This window comes from Rattus norvegicus, chromosome 18 (assembly GCF_036323735.1).
Source record: "Rattus norvegicus strain BN/NHsdMcwi chromosome 18, GRCr8, whole genome shotgun sequence".
In the NCBI taxonomy this organism is placed as follows: Eukaryota; Metazoa; Chordata; class Mammalia; order Rodentia; family Muridae; genus Rattus; species Rattus norvegicus.
Window position 1 is genome coordinate 83,584,601 of NC_086036.1, and position 17,368 is coordinate 83,601,968.

The 17,368-nt window shown below is 36.5% G+C and overlaps 1 long non-coding RNA gene across 1 annotated transcript; it reads right to left on the minus strand.

Moving 5' to 3' along the window:
• Positions 1-13,661: 13,661 nt before the first annotated feature.
• Positions 13,662-17,130, minus strand: LOC102556444 (uncharacterized). The gene is made up of 2 exons (XR_361573.4): positions 16,417-17,130; positions 13,662-14,060 (listed from the first exon to the last, which is right to left on the minus strand). It is a non-coding gene; the product is annotated as an uncharacterized LOC102556444 (long non-coding RNA).
• Between the last annotated feature and the right edge of the window lie 238 nt (positions 17,131-17,368).

Below are 17,368 nucleotides of genomic sequence, written 5' to 3' on the forward strand. Positions count from 1 at the left end.
TGTGGTTGAACACAACGGAGAAGAATATAGGATCTATTTAGTTCTGGAATCCCGAGTACAAAACACAGCCAGGTTATATAACTCCTTCTATTATGATTGACTCACTTTTGCTGGTAGGGAAATTGAGGTTGTGATACTTGTTTTTACCTTTGATCTCATGATAGAAGGGGATATTTTGTCCGTTATAAAATAAAACAAATAATCTTGTAAATGATATGGATCTATTGCTGTCCCTTTAATATGCTGTGCTTGGTAAAAGAGCTGTGTCGATTTTCTGAATGTCTTTTTGTTTTTAAGTAAAGACACTGCTAGTGAACACTTATTAAAATAACTAGCAATTTGTAAGGGAGATACTTGGATTCTTTTCCATGGGAGATTTTTAATATTCTCAACTCTAATTAAAAGCATGGCTGGTAAAAAGGAAGATATCTGAAAATGACTTTACTGTGCTGGAAAAATGGAGTTGTGTATGCTTTGAGAACAGGAAATGGGATGTAAATGAATGAATGGATGAATTAATTTTACAAAAAAAAACAGAAAATGGGTCTGTTTATGCTGAGGACATCAATGAATCTTGACAAACTCTTTAGCTTTAGAATAAAGTTGCATTATATTTTTAGAAAAAAAAACTTTTACTTATACTTTTTGCTCCAGGGAATGTATGTTTCCTGGAGAAGGATCAGGGACTAAGTGCAGAAGTGGAAGTGGGATTGCCTATAGAAGTGGACTTGAACAAAACCTTTCACCACCACATGCTGTAGCTTAAATAACAGTTTACATTTTCACATGTTTTGCAAGCCTTTGATTTTTTTTCATGATCTGCTATCTTTTCTCTTGCTCAAACACTGAACCTTCCCAGTGCTATATACCAATGCATGTCAACAATCTTGTATAGGCCATCTGAAAGTTTTTAAGCTTATAAAATTTTCTTATTCACATAAACACAGACATATTTTGTTATGATCTTTTAATTTTTAATTTATTTTTACACTCCAGATTTTATTCCCCTCCCGTTCACCCTCTGACTGTTCCACATCCTATACCTCCTCCCTGACTGCCCCTTATTATGATTTTTAAAAATTAAATGTATTAGTCTATATTTATGAATTCCCCCTTTCTTAATTATTCATAGTTCACAAGTTCTATAAAATAGATTTTACTAAACATCCAAAAAGAAAATGCTGCTTCTGAACTTTCAGTAGAGACTTCATTTTTCCTTTTCCTTTTCCTCCTCCTGTTCCTTCTTCTATTGATTGAGACAGGAGTACAATGTTGGGGGATAGTATCACTTAGCCTTCTAAGCTTCTTGAGACAGATTTGCTGGCCTCACCAGCTCCAGCAATCTTCTGGTTTATAGTTTGAATACACCTACAGCATCTGGTTGCTTATCAACAGTGTGTGAGTCATCAGATCTCAACAATTTAGGGCCATCTTCCTGCTTTTTACAAGATCATTCTTCAGTCTTTCTTTTAGGATCAGCGGGCTTGCAAGGTACACAAGTTGTACAGCAATGGAGGGGCATAGTCAGCACTAACTGATCTAGAGAGTTGAGCAAAATCCCAGTTGATATTGCCAGCTGCTTCTATTAGGAGGACACTTTTGCCTTCACCAACAATGATGCCTTGTAGAATATCTTTTCAGATGCATATTTTATGCTGAAGCTCCCACTGTACCAGAAAGACCTTTACTCAAAGCCTCACGGTACATGTCAATAGACTTTTCTCCTATTTTGATACTGACTAGAGAAAAGAGAACAGCTGTGACAGATTAGAGAACACCAGTCTCCATTATGCTCACGAGTCAATACAAATACCACCAACTTTACAATGACCCTGCATGATAGCTACAAAAGTTTGTTGGACAAAGTACAGGATGCAATCCAAAGCTTCCAGCATTATGATTTTACTGGCACCACCACCTTTGTTGGTTTCTTTCCATTTTTTGAATTTGGCTCCAGCACATTGTTATCATTCCAACCAGAAATTTCCATGAATGTTAGTACATCAAATGTGTAGCCAATTTTCTTGATGTAGGTGCTGACAATTTTAACAATTCCCTCACAGATTTTCTGGTTGCATGGAGACTTGGTAAAATCCATTTTGTTGACACCAAAAATTAGTTATCAAACATCAAACATGTAAGGTGAAAGGACATGACAACCATCTGCTCATTCTTGGAGATGCTGGCTTCCGAATCACCAACAACACCATCAACAATGAGAACAGCCAGAAAGCCTAAGACATGCCTATAATCATGTCTTGAAAGTCTATCTGTCTTGGAGCATCAGTATTATCTTGCCTCAAACTCCCACAGGGTGAAGTCATAATGATACTATGCTGACATTCGTCTTATGGCTTATCAAGACCCAAGCATATTGCAGGGGCATTTTCCCACTTCCCCAACCTTCTTTCCAAAGTTTCACACTGGTCCCTTTGTTGATTCCACCACATTATAGATTAGATATCCAGTAGTGAAAGGCCAAAGCAAATCTCCATGTCAAATGACCACAGTATTGATATGAGTTTTTTTTCTTTTTTTCTTTTGTCTTTGAGCCAGTGCTGATTATTACAACACCTGTATTCAGAAGGCAAATCTTTTGTGAAAAATCATCTATATTTGCTATATATATACATATATATATATATATATATATATATATATATTCATTTCCCCTCATGGATAGATGGACATTCTGAAACATGTATTATTCATGTATATCATTCATCTTTATAAAGATTCAGCAAGGTAGTACACAACATAACCCTATCTTTTAAACCAGTTGTGAGATGTCTGCATTTGGTGTTGGCTCAAAATCTCATAGTGCTGATATCAATAACCCACTCACACATGGCTAATTTATATGGACAAATCATTTTAAGAACATGTACCTTAAAATTAGTGTGATGTTTACTAAAACAATGAAGATTTTAATAAATCAATAGATAGATTGACTTCTCCACATAAATGGAGTTTAAAGCACTGCTGTGGTTTATTCCAATAATAAAATTAAAATAATATTATCCCCAGAACTTATAATAATGATTTAACCGTATGTTTGTGGAAGCGAGCATTCTCTTTCAGATCACAATTTTATTTTTAACTTCTTCAAGTTTGCACAGAAAGGATTGAGAGCCATTGAAATGGGACCAGTCTGCTCACTATTAGGCTCTCAGATGAGAGATTCATTGATCTATTTTGGCAATGAGACATATAATGAGGTAGGGAAAAACTCACAAGACTCGGAGCTTTGAAGCATATGCAGCTGCATATTAATGATCGCATCTGTTATGCTTTGCCTAGAGTTCTTTCTGTCTGTAGAAAGTTGCATAACCACTGTCAAGAGATTTAAAAGGCTTCCATTAATTTGCGATGGCAGCAATTAGCAAGAATGGTGCTAAGGCAGACAGGATCTCAAGCTGTCATTTCTGTCCGTTTTTTTTATTTATCGTTTTATTAGCTTGTACTGCCGTTTGCTTAAAAGCATTAATTAAAACACACGCACTCATATGAACGATTTGGGGGGGGATACTTTTCTAAAATGTAAGAATATTTTAAATGTCTTTTTAAACCCCCAAAATTGGTCCCAAGTGAAATATACATGACCTTATAAAGACAGGAATGAAATGTCAAATCACGCATTAGAAGACTGCCAATGCATTACAGATAAAAATTGCCGAGGTCACGGAATGAGCAAACACCTGGGACAAAAGACTGATGCAGTGAGCTCATGCTGTGAAGGGAATATTCAGGCTTGTAGTCCAGACATCAGGCATAATGCTCTTGGCTTCTAGCAAATGAGTTACAATAAGAAATGCAGTTATCAGGATTTCATTCGACAAATCATAAGAGGTTGATTGTTTTACATATGCCTATCTTTATCCTCAATAATAGTGATATTAATAAGTCCATCCAAAAGTATTTGCTTTCTAGACTCTTGTCATGCCTGGACAAACTGCTAGAGCTCCTCCATCCTAATATTTTAACATCACTAACAGTGATAAATGTTTATTTTAAAAAAGTAAAGCACACACACACACACACACACACACACACACACACACATCAAAATGCCTTGTCATGGGTCCCCTTCTCCATCACTCTTTAAAGCTGAGAAAGCAGTCCTGATTCACTATTGAGGAAATGGCAGAATCAGTTGCAATAATAGAAACTCAAACTTAGAGTAAGACAACATGCTCTCATGTTGTCAGAGACCAGGAGGTGGCTTGCTCCTAGCCTTGATGAGTCATATGTTAAAAAGTATCAGGGCCCAAGGCAGAGCTCAGGATTTTGTAAGTTTCCAGCGAAGCATAAAGAAATAGAAATAAGTAAGAAAAAAAATGGCTAGGTAAGGACAGAGAACTTGCTGCTAAAATCCAGGCCTGTCAATGACCCATGTGTAGTTAGGACAATTTCTTGTTTCTGTAATAGAACTGTGGGGAGATACTAAAAAGTTGAAACTTGATGATAGGTTCTTAACATTTTTTCATATTCAAGGAAGCAAATGATTGGGAATTGAAGAAAAACAAAATTGATTTGATGTGCAATATTGTTATCTGTTTTGGAAAGTATCATTTTATATCTTTGTTATAAATCCACATTGAAAAAACCTTACTTGTAGAAATAATTATTAATAAACTCGGAGGGCAGGCTCACTACCCTCTCCAATGGTCTAGGTCCCTAAATAAAAGTCACATACACAGCCTTTATATATTAACATGCTTTAAACAGCAGAATAGCTGGGCCACTACCTAACCTTCATGCAGTTAATCCCATCTTATTACTTACTAATTCTATATTCTATCTTGGCTGCTCTGGACCCAGTTACGTGTCCCTCTGAGTCATGGTCTCTGGCTCATTCACATGGTAGCTATCCCTCTCTGTCCAGCACTCTCTCAGGTATGTACCTCTCCTCTCCTCCACTACCTTGTGGCATGGCAGATCTCTTTTTTTCTCCTTCTTCTCCCTGTCTTAAACCTGGGAATCCTTAAATCCCACCTCCGTCTACCCCCTGCCCCCAGCTATTGGCTCTTGGCATCTTTGTTTACTAATCAGAACTAACTGGGGGTAGGTTCCCAAAAGCTACTTGCAGATATTCTCATACGGTTTTCTGAGGACACAATTAGAATTTGTAATACAAGCAGCTAAACTTACTAGACAGTATAAAATCTTATTTATCAAGGAAAAAAATCAAACCTCCAAGTTCATTTATTTCATTAAGGAAATGAACAAAAATAGAATAAAATGTAAAAGATGAGTGGTTATGTTTATTGTCTTTTATTTCAAACGTATAAAACGTCAGTGTGGCAAATATGTTATCTGACATCTGTAGTCCAGAAATCTCAGTTTCGTCAAGTATTGGATATTCAATAAAGAATTACTTAATGAATGAAAAAGCCTTCATAACTGTTACCCTATATATACACCCTTCTAAACTTCTTGGGGTAGATACGGAAGTAGTTGTTCATCTGCTTTCTACAATTATAGCCTTTTGGGGTCTACTTTTGGGTCATGGTTCTAGGACTCCTGGTTGTCAGGGCTATGCTAGCATTACCTATCTAATCCCCATGATAAACACACTTTCTTAGGACAGGAAATTCTTATTAAAAAAAGCCATGTCCTTTTCTCCAGAGGATAGAAATTCCCTTCACCACTTCTCTGAGACATCTATGTCTGAAATGACGGCATATTGAAGGCTAAATTTAATACATTGACATCTGCAGAAAAAACTGGAAGGCATAAGGTGGAAAGGACACAATAGACTATTTCAGAATCTCCGTGTTGCAGGGCTTTCTTGAGAAAGTCAGACAGCTTGTCTATTAGCAGAACCTCATTAGTTTCACTGCATGATGAGGACCAATGATTCAGGTGAGATGTCTGAATTACTAATTAACTATATGGTTATGTTTATTTTATCTCCTTAGAAGGGGTTGTGAAACTATTACTTAGTTTTGTTTTTAAGTTTGTATCAAGCCCAATTACTTTAAAATACTTTTTGAAATAATGCCAATATATCTCCAACATTTTATTTTATATATATTCACCTGCGTGTGTTAACTTATTGCTCTTTTAACATTGGTGATTAATTCCTGAAACAACTATAAAACTTAGATTGATGATTCTGCATTTTACAAAGTGTCCACGTAGAGTTACCAGAAATTAAACTCTTTACAATATAAATTTGGTTGATGGCTTAATAGAAAATTGGTAGGTATAAATTATTTGTTCAGTTGGTTTCCCATATGGATGATATTAATTATGCGGCACTTGGACATAGAAGTAAGTCTTCACAGAAATAGTAATAAAGACTGGATTTCATCTGCTAGGGTTGCATATAGCATCTGTGATTCTGCAGTCAAAGGAATGCTTCCAGGTAGTACAGATGGAAAACCAAGCCCTTTAAAATCTGCATCATTTTAATGAAGTGTACTTATTACGGCATAGCACCTTATGAACATAATAAAAAATATTTATACTAGTTCAACTTTTTAAAATGTAAAACTCATTCACTCTAGATATATTTATTTACCATATGACGTTTTTCCCATTTCTTTTCATACAATAGATTTTGATCTTGATTTCCCCAACCTCAACAGCCCTCAGTTCATTTACTCTACACCCACCCAATTCCTTTCTCTCTCTGTATCTTTAGACACAAACAGGCAGGCAAACAACAAGAAAAGACAGATGATAACAAAATAAATCAAAACAAAACAACAACAAAAAAAAACTAACACACACATACACACGTGAATGTAGGCATGCAGCACACAAAACCTGAAATAAAAAATAAAACACAGAAGGGCATTACTGCTCTTGGGCATGGTGGGGGACGTTTATTGTGGGTAAAAGGGAAAGCACAGCTAGAGGCAGAGACATATGGGAGAGTCCAGACTGAACCGAACCAAGAGCCAGGGATGTACAGAGAAAGGGAAGGAGAAGAAGGTCAACCAGATCAAGAGGTCAGGAGAGTAAAGGAGAGATTAATAAAGAGAAAGAAATCTACATAGCAAAACACCAGTATTATATAGGGGAATATATAGGGTAGAACAAATGGCAGATGTGGCAGCCCAGCCTGTAGGCTAGAGAGATTTTGTATCAGAGGCAGAGTGTGCCAGCCATACTCTGTAATACGTAGGAACTGAGGGATACTGACTGGAAAAACCTAGTATCTAGGTGCACTTTCATATGTAAAATTGACACCTTAGTTAGCCCTTTGTCTTGGTTTGAGAACTAACAAAACTCATGTAAATACAAAATCAGAAACCATAATATACAGACAAGTAAAAAATTACAACCATTAATTTCAGTAAATTGTAGCTTAGAGTGGTTAAAATCATTGCACAAGATCATCAAGTATGAAGCAAAAATTTATGTTACCTTAAAAACATTGAAAGTTAAACCAATGAAGTCTAAGAAAAGTCATCCTAATACATATTTATTATACTTAACAAGCATTAAGTTTCAGGCTTGGATCCTTCACATGATCAATGTCAGCAATGCTTGTGTCTTGTATGTGAAGAGCAAAATCATACATATAGGAGAGAAAATTACACAGTAGGTATGTATATAAGAACATATATAATAAATATGCTACAGTTAAAAGAAGAAAAGTCATAATTTCTAATTAATTCTGGAGATGTGTTGAAAGAGAAAGGGAATAAAAAATATCAAATCCCTATCTTTGCAGAACTAGCTATTCAAGTTCCAGATCCCTCTAGTAGCTAGCATTCCCTAGAATGACAGACAGCAGGGTGCAGAATGATAGAGATGATGGAGACAAATTCAGAAACGGAGGAGATAGACTGAGACAGCTATGCTGACTCCATAACAGACTTCAAACTGGCAGTTCAAGTGAAGAGGCCTCAGTCTCTACTTCCAAGAACTAGGCAAGTCCAGGCAAGTTTTCGCCCCAGAAACTGCCACCTGGCCCGAGACAAGGACAATGGGTCGCAGCAGTTTCCAGACACCCTCAGCTATTTCCTCAACAATTCCCAGACATCCCCAGCAACAGTTCCAGCCCTGGCACCCCAGTAACAGAATGTCCATAGAGATGTCTGATCTATGCCAGAATTCCCCAGTGTTAAATCACTTGGTTGTCTCTCTATCTTGGTCATGGGAGACCCCAGAATGCTGAACTTCTGCAGAATAAAACACTCTGCATTTACATACTATTTGAGTTCCTGGGTATTATTCTTTGGCAAATCATGTACCCTTACAAGACCAAAGTGAGAGTGAACACACAGAACAGATGAGTAAGAAGGAGGACCTGAGGATGGCAAATAGGAAGGAGGTCTCTATTGAGGAAATTGCTTCATTCTTTCTGAAAGCTCATATGTCCCATGACAGACTGTATACAAATTGAGGTAAAAGGAAGTTGGCTAGTTGACTCAATCCAAATTCATGATGGCAGAACCATAAAAGTATGTGATATGATACTCGGCTAGATGCTAAGTGCCAAAGGTATGGGAGAGCTGTTGATGCAAAAGACAGGGTTCAAAATCCATGGGGTTCTCTTTACAGAGAACAGTAAGATCAAGTCCTGGTGCCACAACAATCACCTTTTTCTCTTATTTTTGTTCAGCCTGTGACCTTAGGCTGTGGATGATGTCCAATCAACTTGTATGAGAACAGGACTTTCCTAATTTTCTCCCTGGTTCAATATCAATCATTTCAAGAGCCAACTAAATAGATACATTGAGAAATGAAGAGTCATCTACTACCTATCCCTTTATTTATTAAGGTGGCACCTAAAATTGGCTATCACAACTTTCTAGGATTTTTTTTTGTTGTTTTCTATTTTTTTACTAAATAAAAGTTGCCTTCTTTACTTCCTCTTATTTAGAAAGTCATAAAATCTCCAATATATAATTACAACTGTATCGTTTCCAACTTACCTAGTCAACCTTTGGTCTGCTTACCATTAATTAATTAATTACTTAATGGATAGTTTTAGAAAACTTGGCATAAATAATATTTTAACTAATTTAAGCTATTTCTATCCTTAGGTTGAAAGTATATCTCTATTGTCAGAGTGCTCATTTAGCATGCACAAACCTGAGATTCATAACTCACATAAATCAAAGATTCTGGCACTTGCTTGTAATTCCAGAATGCCAAAAATATAGGGACAATGTGCTTAAGCACAATGTCATCCTCAGACACGTAGATAATTCAAGGCATCTTGAAATAGAACAGTTATTGCCACAGACAAATAAATGGCCTTCATCTTTTAACTCATATAAAACTAAAATTATTTTAATTAAGTTAAAATACATGTTCAGAATTATCACAATATTTGTTTGTTTTTGTTTTATATTTTTTGCTGAACTTTGATGATGTAACAGAAAACAAATGTCATCCTCTTGTCCAACATTAGCCCACAGTATATGGAACAAGAGGACAATAAAGTAACCTATATGTGATTTTATGAACGTACAATTTAGAAGGCTCAAGGTAGACTGCATGGCTTGCATCTGAACTATCACATGTCACCCAGAAGATGACCAAAGAAATGCAAAAATTCACTCAATTTGCACAGTCACTCAGAATCTGTGTGTATGTATGTATGTAAATGTATGTATGTATGTATGCATGCATGTATGAATATATGTGTGTGTTATTCATGTATTACATGTGAAAAGATAAAATTGTATATGGAATTAAAACTGGTCTCAGGAAGCCTAAAATCCTGCAGAAATAATCAGCCCTTTATTATCTAAAAATCCCTTCTATATACATTAACCTGTTGGATTGATATAATTATTTCATTGAAAATAACAGTAAATTTATATCAGATAGCTCAAGTACATAAACATATTACCATGTAAAAGCTATGAAGCTGTTGGTAATATTTTCATATTATAAAATTGTTTGATTTAAAAATAAAACTGCTTCATGATGGGGTTCATTTTTTTCCTCTCTCTGTTTCTGTGAATAGTCTTCCTTTCAGGAGCCTGGTTAGCAGTCTTGACCAGAAATTAATGCCAATCTTCAAGGAATGTCTTTGCTTAACATTGTCTTTAACATTTTGTTTTTAAGTGAAGTACAATTACACTACATTCCTATTTTTTCTCTATCCAGGCCCTCCTAGATACCCTCCCTCAACCTCTCCCATTCTCCCCACTCCAAATGATAGATTATTTTATTGTAGAAACATACATACATGTATTTATATATAGGAATATGTGTAACTACAACTGCTGAGTCTATTTTATTGTTTGTGTGTATATGGCTTCAAGAACTACCACTTTTCACTAGACTAGCAATAAGGATACTTATCCCTTGGGAGAGGTTAATTCTCCTTCTACAAGAAGTTATTAATGACCTGAAGTTCTTTGTCAATGGATAAGATCCCATTAATTTTTCAGTTCCTGTTCTACTCTTTGTCTCTCTACTTCCTCCTGTGAGTATTTTCCCCATTCTACATTAATATGTTCACTAATATTGCTATTATTCAGGTCATATTTATGTAGCCACTTCTAGGAAAGACTCTTTCACAAGATCCCTCTTTACATTCTGGAATTTTCAATCTTTCTTTCCCCTCTGCCATAATGTTCCCTAACCACTGATACAGGAGCTGTGATATAGAGGTCCTCACAATCTCTTGATTTCTGCACTGTATCCAATTGTGTTTTTCTGTGATGGTTTCCACTTGCTGTAAAGAGAAGATTCTTTAATGAGGGATGGTATCTACAGTTATCGGTGTGTATATGGATAAGACTCAGAATGTAATGAGGAATATGTTTGATCTAGCAAAGTATTGTTAATAGATTATTTTTTTTAATTTATTCTCTCATGTATTATATCCTGGATGAATTTTCCCCTCACTCCCTCTTCTTTGCACCTCCTTCATCCTTGCCTCTTCTTCCCCATCCATTACTTCTCCATTTCTCTTCAGAAAAGGCTGGGCCTCTCAGGGACATTAACCAAACATGGTATATCAAATTGCAATAGAATCAGGCGCCTCTCTCATATTAAGGCTGAACAAAGCAACCCAGTAGGAGAACAGGAATACCAAAAGCAGACAAAGTTCCAAAAATACTCGCCTTCTTGCTCTGTTAGGAGTCCCACAAAAAAAAATATCACCAAGCTATTCAACTAAGATATATAGACACAGATGGTCTAGGTTAGACCCATGAAGGCTCTCTGGTTGTCTGTTCAGTCTCAGTGAGCCTCTTTGAGTCCACATTCTCGATTCTTTGGGTTTCTTGGTGGCATCCTCTGGCTCCTAGAATCCTTTCTCCTCTTCTTCAGGAGGATTCCCAAGCTCCACCTACTGTTTGCCCTTGGGTCTCAGTATTTGTTTATATCAGCTGCTTAATGAAGCCTCTCTGATTACAATTAGGTTAAGGACCAATCTATAAGAATTGCAGAATATAATTATGAAATATTTCATTGTCTGGCCTCCCCAATCCCCAGTTTTGTTTGAGTCTATACTAGGTCTCTAGATCACCAGGACTCTGGTTTCTGGTATTTCAGGCAGGGTCAGGGGTGAACTCCCTCCAGTGGAATAGGTCTCAAGTTGGACCAATCATTGGTTTAGCCATCCCCACAGTTAGTATGCCACATTTACTCAAGCACATCCTACTGGCAGGACAAATAGTGTATTGAAGCTTTGGTGGCTAGAGTTGGTATCCCAAACTCTCCACTTGAAGTCTGGCATGATTGCAGAAGATGGCCATTTCAGGTTCTGTATCTTCTATTACTAGGAGTCTTAGCTGGGGTGATCCTAATTGATTCCTGAGAATTTCCATTGTTCTAGGTTTCTACCTTCCCCCAGAATTGCCCCCCCCATCTTTCTTATTGCTCTCTCCCTACATATTCTCCCCACCGTATCCCTCCTGTTCCAACCCCCAGTGCACCATTGAAATCTATTGTATTTTTCCTTCTCAGGGAGATCTATGCATTTCCCTTTGTTAGTTAGCATTCTTGAATTTGTGGGTTACCTGATTATACTTTACTTTGCAGTTAATATCCATTCATAAGTGAGTACATACCATGTTTCTCTGTCTAGGTCTGGGTGACCTCACTCAGAATGATTTTTTTTTCTAGTTACATCTATTTGTCTGCAAATGTCATATTGCTATTGGTTTTAAAAGCTGAGTAATATTTCATTGTGTAAATGTATCACATTTTCTTTATCCATTCTTCAGTTGAGAGACGTCAAGGTTGTTTTCAGTTTCTGCCTATTATAAATAAGTCTACTATGAACATATTTGAGCAAGTGTCTTCGTGTTAAGATGGAGGGTTTTTTAGGTATATGCCCTGGAGTGGTATATCTGGGTCTTGAGATAGATCAGTTCCAGATTTTCTCAAAAATCACCTTATTGGTTTCCAAAATGGCTGTAAAAGTTTACAACTACAATCAATGGAGGAGTGTTCTTGATAGCTAGGTTTCTCGTTTTAAGAATGATTTTCCTCTTGTTGACTGGGCCTCAACTCCAATCAGATGTTTAACTGGGTGCCATTGGCATGTAAGAGCTACTTATTGTTCTTTTATGACTATCTTGCCATGTTGGTCATTTCCTTGGTTCATAGATGTCAAAGCTGAGAATGATTGTTTGCTAGCATCTTGGGAAGTTGAATAGTATAACATGGAAGTTAGACTGCAAAAGAGGAAATGTTCATGTCAGAACCAATTCAATTCTTATGTTCCAGGTGTGTGGTGTCTTTAGCAATATTAGCCCACCTTCAACACTTGAGAGGCCATGAAAGGCTTCAAAAATAATCTATAATGTTTGGGAAGTCACTCTGGCTAAAAGGAGTTTTTCATGTATAGTATGAGGTAGGAGCTAGTCAATAGGTCTTGTGCGGGCCATTGTTAACCCAAATAACTTACCTTTATTTAATATATGTATGTGTGTATATAAGTATATGCATATATATATATATGTGTGTGTGTGTATATATATATATATTTCCTGGAGGCTTTACCAAATAACCTTTGTGTTATGTATTTACCCTCCTCTCAATCTATATTGAATCTCTCCTTTCTCTTCAGTTGGAGTCCCTTCACCATTGTTCTATTCCGTATATTTAATTTGCAACCTGTTAGTCGTCTTCCAACCCCCTCACTCTTTATGGTCTCTTTATATTTCCTTGTGTCCATGTTATACTTTTACATGTTGAACAATTTACTTCATGTTGTATACTAATATCTGAAGATTTGGATCTTAGAACCAGAGAAGTCTTTTTGGGTCTATGTTATATTACTCCATACAATCTTTTCTAGGTCCACACACTTACCTATAAATGTGATGGTTTTATTTCTCCTTACAACTGAATAATATTCCATTGTGCATATCCACCACCTTTTCATTATCTAGTCACAAATGGAATAAAATGTATGTGATTAGGATTTTGGGTTTTTGTTTGTTTGTTTTTCTCATTTACATTTATTTTTGAATGGGGTGGAAATGAATACTTCTGAGCAATTACCTTTGAAGTAAGATGCCAAGTGTTTTGAGCATATGTCAAGGAGTGGTATAGCTGCGTCATATGTTTGTATTTAATATAAAAAGGAAAAAAAGTCTCTGTCATTTTCTTTCTGTTTTGTATTTAATCAGATGGGATAATCAATTAATCAGAATAGATATAGGACATAGAGGATACACAAATCTAAGTTATTTCTCCATGGTATGAGTGTAATCACAAAACTTTCATTAAAATATTAATATTCTCATTTATTAACATTAAAAATATATTTCAATTAAAATATGTCGGTTTACATAAATCTAGTAGAAATAAATTGATGACCATCACAATTAAGTCAAAACATACAAAACATCTTCTGAAGTTTATCTTCCATACAAGAGATGAATGCTCATTTATTTAAATGTCAGTTCATATTTTCTCTGTGAATTCCAGTTCCTAAAGCTTTAAAAGATGTGTGAATACTTGATACTTTGAAACTAGAAGATATTTGATGGAAAGAGTCAGTGCATCCTCATAATCACCCTTTATAGAATTCTTGTCTTCATTAAGCCTCACAGATAGACTGTTCGATGGCACAGTGCAGGCGAAGGTGCATAACGGACTTGTCATGTGGTAAAAGACAATTTCTATGATTTAGCATTAGAAATAAGAACATAAAAAGGATGTGTTAAATTGATTACTGCTTATATTTTATCGCCTTTAATTTTAACTGAAAAAAAAATGCAACTAATCACATGTGAATTTTCCAAGAACTTCAGCAGATCTAAAATAATAAAATAAAATGTGGTGTCAGCATGGTTTGTGCCCTGACAGACTACTTTTCCTAAAATTCTCAATTAAGTTTCCTCTGGGGTGAGCAGCTCTGAAGTACAATATTGCAGTTTGCCCTTGCTGTCTGTACTGAAGATATTTCTTAAGTTAACTATCGCTTTTTGCTTTGTAGCACTGTGTTGGAATACAGAAGGGCCAAAATCTTGAGATGTGTCAAATTACTTTTGGAAATAATGACTTGTTGCCATGGTAACCTTGAACCTAACGAATCTATCTCAAGATCTCAGTTCAGGTATAAAATGAACTGCACAAGAAATTTTAGAATAGTGACTCAGTTGCCTGACTCAAGACATGTTTTATATTCTTTTTTTTTCTCCTTTAAATATCAATCAGGTGACAGACTATTATTTAGAAAATGAACCCTTGAATAACAAAAGATTTTTTTAACAGTGAAGAACTAATTTTAATATAGGGCATTTGTAGTATTGTCTGGGTGAGTTTTAAATACATATACACTTTTACAATTATTTTTTATTAGATTTATATTTGTGAGTATATTCCATGTTTCAGTGTGTCCTCTGAGGCCAGAAAAGGTTGTTGAACCCCCTGGATCTGGGGTGGGAACGGAACTCAAATTTTATGGAAGAGCAGCAAGTGCTCCTAACTGTTGAGTTAATTATCCACCTCCATGTGTGCATGTGTATTTCACATATATACCTATACAAAAAATGTGCATATGCTTTAGAATGTTGAATAATGAATAATAAAGAATTAAATAAAAGGGGGAATTGAAAATGTACTACCTCTTAACATCTGCAGATTGGTACTCATATCTGTCCCATGAACTGGTAAAATGATTTACCAAGATGTCTTCTGTTAGAAGCGGTACAACCAAGGTATTGAATCTCCGTGTTATGAGTTTATGTGCTATTTCTCTAATAGCAAGAATTACTCTTACTGAAGTGATCTGCAAGTATTGTGCCATGTCATAAAATTATCTAGTAATTAAAACACATTTATGATACATAATTCAAAATAAGAATATAAGTTTCTCTAGTGGCAAAAGAATAAAGCAAAATGGAATGTTAAATGTAAAATATTTTAAAATTAAAGAATATAAGAATCACTCTGCCCTGAAAATTCTGGCAAATGTCTCTCCTGTGTAGCCAATAGCAAATAAACACCAACCCTAGATCTCCCTGGAGACAGTAGTCAGGATATGCCAGCCACCACCAATTCAACATAATTAGTCCAGAGAGCTACAGCAGGGCCTCATGGGTCAGAATGAGGCATGTGGAAAGCCAGAAATCTACTTCTCTATAGGAAAAAAATTATACAATTAACTTTCATTGCTCAAATGTAACATCCCTGTGTGGTTCAATGTTTGTATTTAAAAAGTTCACATCGGAAAATGTTCTAACTAAACCCATTATGTGAAATTCTTGTCCCCATGCAAACAAAGCAAGGTTCAAACTCCTGAACTGCAATTCTTCAAGGTTTTTTTTGTGTTTTTTATATAATTAGTGCATGAAACCTTTAATTTTTACATTATACTTGTGTTTTAGTTATATTTTCATAAATGGATACATTGAGAAATATGTGAATTGGTTAAATGGGTTCCTAGCTAGGGTTTTTATTTCTGTGAAGAGAAACCATGACCAAGGCAACCCATAAAGGACAAGATTTAATTGGGGTTGGCTTACAGTTTCAAAGATTTAAGTTTGGAAACAAGGCATCATCCAGGTAGCAATGGTGCTGGAAAAGTAACAGAGTATTACATATTGATCAGCAGGCAACTAGGAAAAGACTGGATGTTTTCACACTGGACTGGTGACATACTTCATCTAAAAAGTCTACACCCCCTAATTGTGCCATTCCCTATGGTTGGTTCAACATTCCAAAACATGAATGTATGGGAGGCATGCCTTTTCAAACCACCACATTCTGCTTCCTGGTCCTCTATGGTCTGTTATTCATAGCCATAACATAATGCAACATGCATTTAGTCCAGTTTCAAAAGTTCCCATAGTCTATCTCAGTTTCAACAATGTTTAAAAGTCTAAAATTTAAAGTATCTTCTGAGATACACCCAATCTTTTAACTGTAATCTCTTATAAAATCAAAAAGCAGATTGCATACTTCAAACATGCCGTGGCCCTGGATATATATCACCATTAAGTAGGAAAGGGAGCATATCAAGGACATACTGACCAAAGCAAGGCTAAAAACCAGCTGGGAGAATTCAAATTCTGTGTCTACATGTCTGATGTCAAAGTGCTCTTCCGATTTCCAACTATCTTCCACTTCGTTGACTGCAACACAATTCTTTTCTCTTGGGCTGGATCCATTCCCTATTAGCAACTTTCCTTGGCAGGTGTCCCATTGCTCTGGGGTCTCTAACAACTTGAGGTCTCCAAGGTGACCCAGGCTTCACTTTCACAGATTCTGGCACACAACTTCTGCTGCTGCTGTACTTGGTGGTCATCCCACAGTATTGGCATCTCCGAAATGATAGAGACTTCTAGTTGACCTTGCCTGCACTTTCACTAGTAACCTCTTATATGCTCTCTTCATGGTGCCAACACTTATCTTCTTTGCATGATTTCTTCAGTCCTGGGTCTTCGACTGATACTAAGGCTGCATTTTCACCTATGGCCTCTTGCTGAGTCCAGCTTGGTCATACAAGGGGCAGTATGACGCCGTTTCCTTCCTCTGGAACAGAGCCAGTAGGGCATGGGTGTAGGGCGCCCTCAACTGGTGAACAACGGTACTGTGCATGCGCAGGTTTTGCACCTGGTGTCAGTAGGCCAGTAATATGCTAATGAGGGGTGGTACCATGCTAGTGAGGTGATTCATTCTCCACCAATCCCTGGAGGACAAGTAGTGGGGTGATAGTGGGATGACAGTGGGGTGATATTGGGGTGACCCGTGCCCTGCCAATCCCTGAAGGATTATTAGCATACTGTTGTGTATATAAGGCGAGCGCTTTTGCTGCTCGAGGTCCCCGTATCAGCAATGAAGGTGTCCTGCAATAAAGGCTGTTGACAAGGATCCGACAGTGTTGCGTCTTCCTTGCCGGATGAGGTGGGCGCTACACATGGGCCTCTACAAGTGTTGATGGTTGCTGTGGGAATAAAGCTTGTTATATATTAGTATACATGTT